Below are 10,782 nucleotides of genomic sequence, written 5' to 3'. Positions count from 1 at the left end.
TCCGTATTGGTTAAAGTTTGTGTGAAGAATTTTCAATAAATCCCCCCCCCCATTTACTTATACATGTTGTTTTCATTAGCATTCTGGGTAACCTTATAGTAACTTTAGTACACAAAGGTTTGAAGTCTATAGCATTCACTCCTTGATATTCGACCCTAATTTACATTGAGTTACTTTACAACAACTGTCTCATCCCTCAAATATGAGAGTGAGTTGAGCTTTATCAGGGTTTTTGATATAAATGGTTTGAATGTTTTTCTATGGTTCCTATTGATTTATTACACATGAATTATTTGTTTGTACATTCATTGGGATTCATGGGAATGGTGAATGAATTTATGGGCAACATGGTTTCCCCAACTAATCGGTTTTGGCATGGAAATTCATAATAACCTCGACCCACTTGCATAATTAGTTTAGTAATATGAATTGTTATTTTGTTTGGCTATTCTCTTTAAAACTAATGAATTGCATAAATATAAAAATGGTTAAGAATGGTTTTGAAAACCTCAGGGGTACTATGGAATCCCCCAATTTGATTTTAATATTGGAGTCTGGGGTACAAGGATTCCCAAAGGTAATGCCTTAATGACATTTACTTACAAGTTATAGTCGGTATAAAGATACCACTTAATGATGCCTAATGGTTAACTTCTTGATGTAATTGTTGGGTTACGTGTTAAAGGTTTTAATTGGGCTTAAGGGGTTCATATAGCTCGCCGTGGAAGATAGAGGTCCCGAGGGGATTGATACTGGAAACTTACATCTGTCGACCTGAGGCTTGATCTGGGTGACCATGTTCTTATATATCACACACACATACACACTATATATTTGTATCATGGATGGAGAAGGGTATGGTTCCCCTACCTTTTATGGTACCTTCGGTTCATGTGGCTAACACGGACTAAGGCCCTTTCAGCAGGGGGAGCTCAACGTATATAGATTGTGGTATGGATTTATGAAGGTCAAGCTACACAATCTAGGTTAAGTTTTTAAAGTTAATGCAAATTCTTGTTCCCTTTCTCAACATATCATATAGATGTATTGCATATGATGTTGTGCACTGGTTTTAATGGTTTCAGTATTATCGTTCATGGCATTATTTTATCCTTTATCCCTCATTTACATACTAGCTTTTCAACTGCTAACCGTCTTCAGATGTTATATCCCCACACAATGCAGGAACTATCCATACTTCTACACCTCCTACACTATGACTAGGTGATCACGGGATAGTTCGTGAGTCAGATTGAAGTGGTGAGATTTCATCCATCTAAATACCCCATTTCATGCTTTGGGTTTCCTTATGTAATAACTCTTTCATTTGTATTTGTTTTTGATATGGTTGGGGATATGTCCCAACCAAATTATCTTTGGTTTGTTAGAGGCTTTGTTGGACATTCCTGTGGACATAGGCATTATGGTTGGTTATCGATACTGATTAATGGTTGGTGGATGTTAGAAACTGATCTATCATAAGTTCTTTGAGCCTTCTTACCATACATTGTTTTGTGTTAGAATTCATCAGCTGCTAGGTGTACTTAGTTCTGCTGGATTAGGTTAAGGTAGTGGTCTTCGGTCCTAAACGGACTTGAGATACCCATCACAGCTAGACCTTAGTTCAGGTTGTGACATACTTCCTCCTCTCTACCTACTGGAACTATAGCCCGAATCTGCTGTATCTAGGCATTTTGTTGACTCACATGACATTCCCTCTAAAAGTTATCATCCGCACTACAATAAAAACATCCCTGCTCGAGAGAAGACCTAAAGGTCAATGATTTAAAAGCCTTTTGGACCCTCACAACCTTTTCCTGAGAAAAATCCTTAACTGGAACCGGACAACCTGAATAGGCCTATTGACGGAGGCTTTAGAGTAAGACCCTCTGAAATTTTCAACATTTAGAGATTTCTTAGCTAACATCTTAGCCTGATCTTCTTAGGTAACACCCTCCAACTTCTTCATATATTCTAAAACTTCACAAAACCTTATCCTTACTGAAGTTATATGCACAGATAACACTTGAAGGTCATAATTTAAACCTTTAATGTAAAGGTGAATCCTCTTCTCCTTAAAAGACAACACCTATATAGCATAGGGAGACAAGGTATAGAAATTGGCCTCATAGGCCACAACCAACATGTGAACCTACTCCAATGCTACAAACTCAACTTTCTTGCAGTTGCGGAGGGCCTGTGGCATATATTTCTCCAATTACAAAGCATGGAACTACTCCCAAGTCAATGGAGGCAAAATCGGTGACTGACATTCAACATACACTCTTCACCATTGCTTAGCATCATTCTCTTATAAAAAAGTCACAAACTTAACTCTATGTTGCTTCATAATCCCAATCTTATGTACACTCTCATAGAAGTCAATAATAAATTCAAATACATCATTAGTTTCAGTGCCCTAGTTTATTGGAGGTTTCATCTTTAGAAATTTTTCCAATAGTTCATGTTCTATACCAGTCATCACAAAGCCCAACACCAGATGAGGAAAGCATTAATACCTGAAGCCTCATTCATTCTAGAAGCTATGTCATTAGTAGGATGAACCACTTAATCCTGATAAGATGGTATCGTAGGTGTGACTCTAGACACTGCCAATACAGTTAAAAAAGCTAGAACTTTCCAAACTACCTTAACAGACATAAGGGGTAGTCTTGCAACCCCAACTTGAGTCACTACCTTCGAATACACACCCTAATTATCTACTACTTTTATCTTCTCTAAAACATCCTGATGTAAGGGAGGTGATGCGGGCCTCTTAAGATTCTAGAAATTGCCACTTGAGCTCTGCTCTTGGTGGGTATGGCTTGTCCACTCCTTCTGTTACCTCTCCCTCTCCCCCATCCTCTTTCCCTCATAGGTAGTTTTACAGCTGGAGCAGCTGATTCAAAAGCTGCTGATCGGATTCCTTTGGACCTACTATTCACCATCTATGGAAGTAAGAGTAAATAATACTATCTACCAACATGGATCACCAAATACTAATTCGAATCAAGTTACGACATGAAAGAATCAAGTAAGACAAATTTTCCTAAAGTCCTATAGCCTCCCGAAGAAAAGTACAAACATATCAATACCATTTTGCGTGACTCTACTGGACTCATGTTGGTAGAATGTGATCTATGAATCTAGGCTCTAATGCCAACTTTTTCACGACCCGAATCCATTTTGAGTGTCATCCATACTACTCACCCGGTAGCAAAACCAATAACCCCAAAAACATAATCCAACACTTAAGAGTAAATGAAGAAAACTATCCATTAATAATTTAAGGATTAACCAATCTAACAACTTACAAGACATGTTAAAATAAATACTAAACCAAATACTCCTAGAATTTGAAAGTTGATGTACCAAAACATAGTAAGAATGCTAAGAAGGGGATGCAACGTTAAGACTAAAGAAAGTGTATAAGTCCAAACAAAGGACAATGTCATAAAGAGAGATCCCATGGTAGCCTAATTTTTTTCTCACCCTGAAATATGGAGTCAACCGCTAGAATCACAAGTGAGGTCTTATAGGAGCCATTGGAATATACCCTATACTCACTAAAGTAAATACAGGTGTAGTAACAGCGCACAAAAACAACAGTGTACTAGTAGGGTCATTTGTCCAACCCAAGATGGTAATATGTACATATAACTAAGTCACAATACAACAACTTAATCCATGCTTAAGAAACATATACTTAGTAGAACAGGAAACAATGAACAATTTGGAATAAAACTAGAGAGTCAATATATTATCACAAACTCAAGTTTAGTCAAACCAAGTCAACAAATTTATTTAGTATAAAAAGTATATCTCCCTGCTCCGCTCATAGAATTATCAAACCCACTTGACCCTCTTACATACATGCTAAGGGATATAAAACCTCCCTCTAGCCATAACCTTTAGAGGATAATTACTATCCATGTACTAATTTCCTAGATACATGCGTCTACCAACCTTATTCCCCTACAAGCCCATGAGAACATTCTAAATACAAAACCTTCCATATTTAGTAAGTAAGGTAGGTCAAAATCATGTAAAAACCGTAAACCATTGTAAAGACCACACCTAATAATAATCACTAACAGGCCTACTATAAAGTAGTTAACATGCAGATTTAGAACAAATTGGATTAAACTACAATACCAGAAACTACCTAGAACCAAGCTTGCATAACTCTTTTATATCGAGGCTTTTCCTATTTGTGTAATTTCCACAAACCCGTGGTTTGGAACATGCATATAAACACATAATTTAAGAAAATACCTAACATGTTGGGATTTATAACTCACACCCAACTCCTAAGGTCAAATTCATGATTATTCCCTTCCTTCTCTAGGGGCTTTTCCATCAGAATTCATCTAAGACTACCAATTTCATGAAAAAATTAGTGAATTTATAGAATAAAAAGGTAGATTAAATGTTAATAATTAAAATGCTTTAAGATATTCCTTAATTTCCCCCTTGCACTATAAATTAACCAAACTCCATTCTAAAACACTTCCAAACTCCATGAATTAACAATTATAAGGCTTAATAATTAAATACTAGTTAACTGGGATGGATTTATTCCTTTTAAGGAAGCCAAATGAAGAATTCCTAGTGTATTTTATCCAAATTTACCATTTTTTAACCAAAATGATTTTTTGAGAAACAAACAATTTTGGGGAATTACTTCACTAATTCACCACCATAGCGCCCATTTGAAGTAGTGAAGGCCTATGCTACAGTAAGAAAAAAGTAGGTTAAGGTTTACAAATCACTTAGTTGAACTAGATAACTCTAAAATAGGGAGGCTATGGTTATGAAGTAAGGTCAACTGGTTAAGGAAAGCTCAGGTTATGAAATCGCATAGCCGTTAATTAATTGAAAAATTAAAGTAGTAGTGAGGCGTCGGTACGAAGTTGCGTCAGCTGTGGATATAGACTAGGCTAGGAGAAAGACTTCATCTTTTCTATTTTCTTAACTTAAACCTTATATTTCAGCTGAGTCAAACAAGGATCAGGTGCGGAGCCTTCCACTATGTATCGAGACTACGCAAAGGTAGAACACCATGGAAACTTTACGGACATTATCATCAACCCTGATTACACTAAAATCAATAAGAACCCTAAATAGAGAAAATAAGATTGTGTTCTGCTTCCAAACTCAGCCATCTATACTTTATGCTTGGGCAAAGATGCATCTCTATGTCATGGCCCAATTCATTAAGTCATGATGGAGTCTACTATTACCAGCCAGTAGGCAAGCCAAACCCGTAGTCTAGAACTACTAGTAATGGACTACCAAGAGAATAAAGGAAAGAATGCAAAATAGATGTAATAAAAGACTATCATACATAAGATAATCCCAAAACCTGATGGGATTAGTACAAGAGCTTCTACCATTAACCAGGATTCAAATGAGGTACAAACTGAATTTATAGATACAACCATCTCTGAATACAACATAGAAACTAGTATAGTACATAAAAAGGAAGAAAGTAATATTCTTAATGCTAGGAGCTCATCCAGCATCTCCGAATCACAATTGCTCTGCACAATGTATATAATAACGACGACAACCCGTACTATGATCTGCAGGCTATAGAAGTGTATATGAGTACCAAACATATGGTACTCAGTAGGAAACTACTGACTGAGATACAAAGATAAAGATATTTTATATAATATATAAATAGAAAGGTAAACTACACCCAAATATCCAACAATCTAAATAATAAAGTTGTTAAGATAAGATGGATAAGTTATCCAATTCATGTCTGAAAAAACTGATATAAGAAGGCTAAGAAGGTATTAAGGATGAACTATCCCATTCTATCTATACTTAGTAACCTCAACATTATACCGTATACCGCAGACCAATATAAGAGTAAAAGGCAAAAGAAAGGTATATAATAGTATACAAGGCCAAAAAATGAATATACAATCTGAATAAATGTACGAAGAAAGGAATATACAGTAATACCATAGCTACTTATATATCAATGTACATATATAAAACCAGGGCAACTCATAGTACAACCAAAGTCATCATACTAGCATCTTCAAGCCTCATAATCATATTGGAAACTAGTGCTAATATCGTCAGGGTCTCTAATCTATATGCCTAAACATGAACTAACTATTAAAATAAAGCAATAGTAAATAAAGGACCAGGATATCAGGGTCTAAAACAATAATACCTAACCAATGTATAATCATGCATATAAATATAATTTCAAAGTAAAAGTGCCTGAATCGTACCTTAAATCGCAATACCAACCCAATAACTAACCTGTTACAAACTATACAAACTAATCATAATAGTAATGATAGTCACAATCCAAGATAACAATAAAACATAAGTAACCAGCTAATCCTGACACACAATACCTAACTGAGCCTTTCAGAAATCCCCACCACCATAGGCTTAGAAGGTTCAATCAACACTTAAGAAAAAAATGATCTGAGCCCATGCATATGCAACCTCTCATATGGATGATAGATACAAGATTTATGCAATATACTACAAGAAACACTTATACCTATACGCATGCAAACCTACATATAGACAATAGATATAGACACAAACTGGTGATAGACAATGCACATAAATAAATGAATGCGAGGTGAATCCCTAATATCTTAACCACTATATCATCATCAATATTATAATAAATATCAAGATTCAAACCGATAGATGTTTATATAAATATATAACATCAACCTTATAATTAATATCCTCAATATCATTAACATCATCAATCATCGGGCTTGACTTGAAACTTATACATAAATACTATCATCAACCATCGGGTCTGACCCAGAACTTATATCATCAATACCATCATCAAATATCAAGCTTGAACCAAAACTTATATCTTTATCGGTAGAGTATATGTATTGATATGACCCAAATAGGGGCCTTGTTGTAATGGGCATCCCAAGTCCAACCCGGACCATGGACCACCTCTGTTACCCAACCCAACTTCCAAACACGTACCCTAAGTCGGATGAATTCTGAACATTTTAAAAAGTAGTGTTTTGTATAATTCCAGACTCTAGAATAGGTCCATAACCATGACCAACCCAAGCAAGTCCAACCATTTAATACCCAACAAATAATCATATCAAAATAAAAATAATAACCATGTATGAGTCCATAAAATGATTGGATGGAACAATCATAAATACAGTCAAACGGTATCAGCCCCAATACCAATGCCAATACTAAGGGTAACACCACTACCTACACCACCTATACCAACTAATAGTAGCTCCACAAAGCCTCAAACCGAAAGTAAAACATTATCCAATTGGAACATGCCCCAACCATAGGCAAAACCAATGTCCATGAAATAACTAGAGTATGTGAAGGCATCTATTATGTGAAATGGAGCCTTTCGGAATATATAAGCTCACAACTCCAATCCAATAACTGATCCCTAATTTGATTACTAAGCAGAAGGAGTAGACCGGTTGGTTCCTACATCGCGTAAGGATACATTGCTCGAAGATGAGTTAGTAGGTGAAAGCTAGCATGCACTCAGGATAAGGATAAAATAATGCCAACCTTTAAAACTAAGTAAGCCAATCATATTCAATTCACAACCATACATATATATATATATATATTATCATGCTAGGTAAGGGAATAAGGCTCAGCATGCCTTTAAAATGATTAACTTGGGTATGTGTAGCTTAACCATCCTAGAACCACCCATAGGCGATATGGGTCTAGTGTACCCCTCTAAACTGGCCACGATGCATGTATTCTTACAAAAAGGATATACCATAGGGGTAGGGAATTCGCGAGAACCCTTCACTCTCTAGGATACATAAGTACACGTGTACTTAGTGGATTTTTGTGTACCCGTAAGTATCTTAAATGGTCGCCATGACTAATTCTCTTAACGGTAAATATAATTTTCCAGTGTCTGTCCATAGGACTCACACCTTCACTATTAACTATCACACTCCGCCATTATTTCCTAATTAAAACCATTAACACACAACCAAACCACTTTTCTATTTATTATTAACCATGTCTATAATTAGTGGCATCTTCACAATAACTATAGCTTGCAAGTAATGGCCTTATCCATTCTTTTTAAGTAAAAGGATTCCCACGTACCCATAGATTACATTATTAAGTTGACTTGGAGGATTCCCATGTACCCCAAAAGTAGTTCATTATGTTTTCGTGAAGGATTACCTTGTACCCTAAAAGGCTTTCAATTAGACCAACCATAACAACCAAGACCTTCCCATTTAAGCATTCCAAACCATTTATACCATTTAGGGTTCTATTACTAAGCTATACCCTGCAATAGTTACATTAAAAGTCCAATAATATAGTAAAAGCATTCTTATCGGCATTTTGTCAAGCATATTGGGGCTTAATGTCTCCAAAGCCGAAACCATTCACCAATTAACCATTCCAAAGAAACCAAATGTTTAAACCACCATAATAATATGAAAACCATAAGTGAAAGACATGGGAAAACCATAACCAATTATTGTAACTAAAACCCCATCATGTATTTGAAAACAAAAAAGCATATAACATTTACGCATGAAAACAATTCATTAAACAAGCCTTTAGTTGAAACTAACAATGAGGGAGGAGGACATGCCTTAGATTAAGAAGATAATGGAGAGAAATTACCTTTGTAAGGCCCAAATTGACCACCCCCAAGGAAACCCTAGCCTTCCTTCACCCAAGAGCCTTGAGAGAATTTGGGAGAGTTTAAGAGTGTTTGATTGATTGAAAATAGGTTAATAAAGCCCTACAAGGTGCTTTATGTTGTGGGGTCATAATAAGTTAAGAGGGGAAATGTCCAAATTACCCCTAACTTAAACTACTTAAAATTCCTGCAGGATGGTACGACCACCCCACCCTAACCATACCCTAGGGTTTGAGTGGTACCCTTATCTCGTTCCTTAGACGTACCCTTAGACCCTAACACTATCTAACATATGACCACCCAAGCCAAACCATACCCAACCATAAGATTAGTACCCTGAAATTGCACCCTAGGTAGAATAGAATAACCTAGACTAAACTTAGGGCAACATACGATTGACACCTTACCCTTAGTACCCTAACATATGACTTATATTTTCCAACCGTACCTTTGAAACAAATCATTCAACCCACACTAGTCACCATAATACTAAGATTAACCAAATCTTAACACATCATACAAGAAATACCCCAAGTCATATGATGTCCATAAGTCAAAAATCAAGGAATTTTCTAAGGGTCAAAACCCAAGGTGTTTCAGTCTCCCACACTAGGATCATTCGCCCCCGAATGACGAACAAGGTAGTACAAGCACAAAATACACCCTAATATTACCATTCAAACCTTTAACTAAGTTAGAGAATGAAGATCCAGGGAAATCAACCTTCCTTTAACAAAGTTAGAAAATAATGATGTGATCAAGAACATATACCTTCCGCATAAATATCCAGAGCTGAAAACAAATGCGGATACTTTGACTTCATGTTCTATTCTGCTTCCCAAGTAACTTCTTCCACCTTGTGGTTTCACCATAGAACCTTAACCAAAGCTACATCCTTGGTACAAAAACAACGAACCTATCAATCCAAGACCTCAATCGAGATCTCTTCATAAGACAGAGAATATAAGATACCCAATCCTTCCAAAGGAACAACCAATGAAGGATAACCTATATACTTTCTCAACATAGAGACATGAAATATTGGATGAATGGAGCTCAAACTAGAAGGTAACTCCAGTTCATAAGCAACATTACCAACCCTCATAAAACCACATAAGGTTCAAACATAAAAGAGACTGAGCTTCTCTTTTTTACCAAACCATATTACTCTCTTCATAGGAGACACCTTTAGGAACACCTTATCCCCAACCTCAAACTCCAAGTCCCTACGCCTTACATCTGCATAAGATTTTTGGCTACTTTAGGAAGACTTAATTCTATCTTGAATCACCTTTACCTTCTCCATAGCCTGATAAACCAAATATGGACCAAACATATTTGTCTCACCAAGCTTGAACCACCCAATAGAAAATTTATACCTCGTACTGTACAAAGTCTCAAAAGGGGATGTTCCAATCTAGAATGGTAACTATTATTGTAAGAAAACTCTACAAGAGGCAGATGCTCAACCTAGTTACCACCATAATGAATTACACATGCAAAAAGCAGATCTTCAAATACCTGAAAAGTCCTTTTTATTTGGCCATCTTTCTATGGGTGAAAAGCATTACTCGACTAACCCTATTACCTAACCCATTCTAAATCAACCACCAAAAGTAGATAAATATTACATACCACGATCAGAGATTATTAAAATAAGTACACCATTAAGCTTTACAATATCATGAAGATATAACTTAACATAATCCTCAACAGAAAAGTTAGTCCTCACTGACAAGAAATGAGCCAATGTTGTCATCCTATCCACAATGAGCCAAACCGAATCAAATTGGTTCCAAGATCGAGGAAGACTTGTAACAAAATCCATGTTGATCACTTCTCTTTTCCATTCAGGCAATTCAATCTCTTGATACATCCCCCAAGCCTCATGTGCTCAGCTTTCACTTATTGACACACCAAATATTTGGCTATAAAATCAGCCACATCCTTCTTTATATCATTCCACCAATACATCTCCTTAAGATAATGATACATTTTTGTTAAATCAGGATAAAAAACATAGCGTGATTCATGCGCCTCAACCAATACCTTTTATTACAAACCATTGACCTCAGGAACATATAACATTCCTTGGTACCATAAGG

This window comes from Capsicum annuum, chromosome 7, assembly GCF_002878395.1.
Source record: "Capsicum annuum cultivar UCD-10X-F1 chromosome 7, UCD10Xv1.1, whole genome shotgun sequence".
In the NCBI taxonomy this organism is placed as follows: Eukaryota; Viridiplantae; Streptophyta; class Magnoliopsida; order Solanales; family Solanaceae; genus Capsicum; species Capsicum annuum.
Note: the sequence above shows the minus strand (reverse complement) of the source record.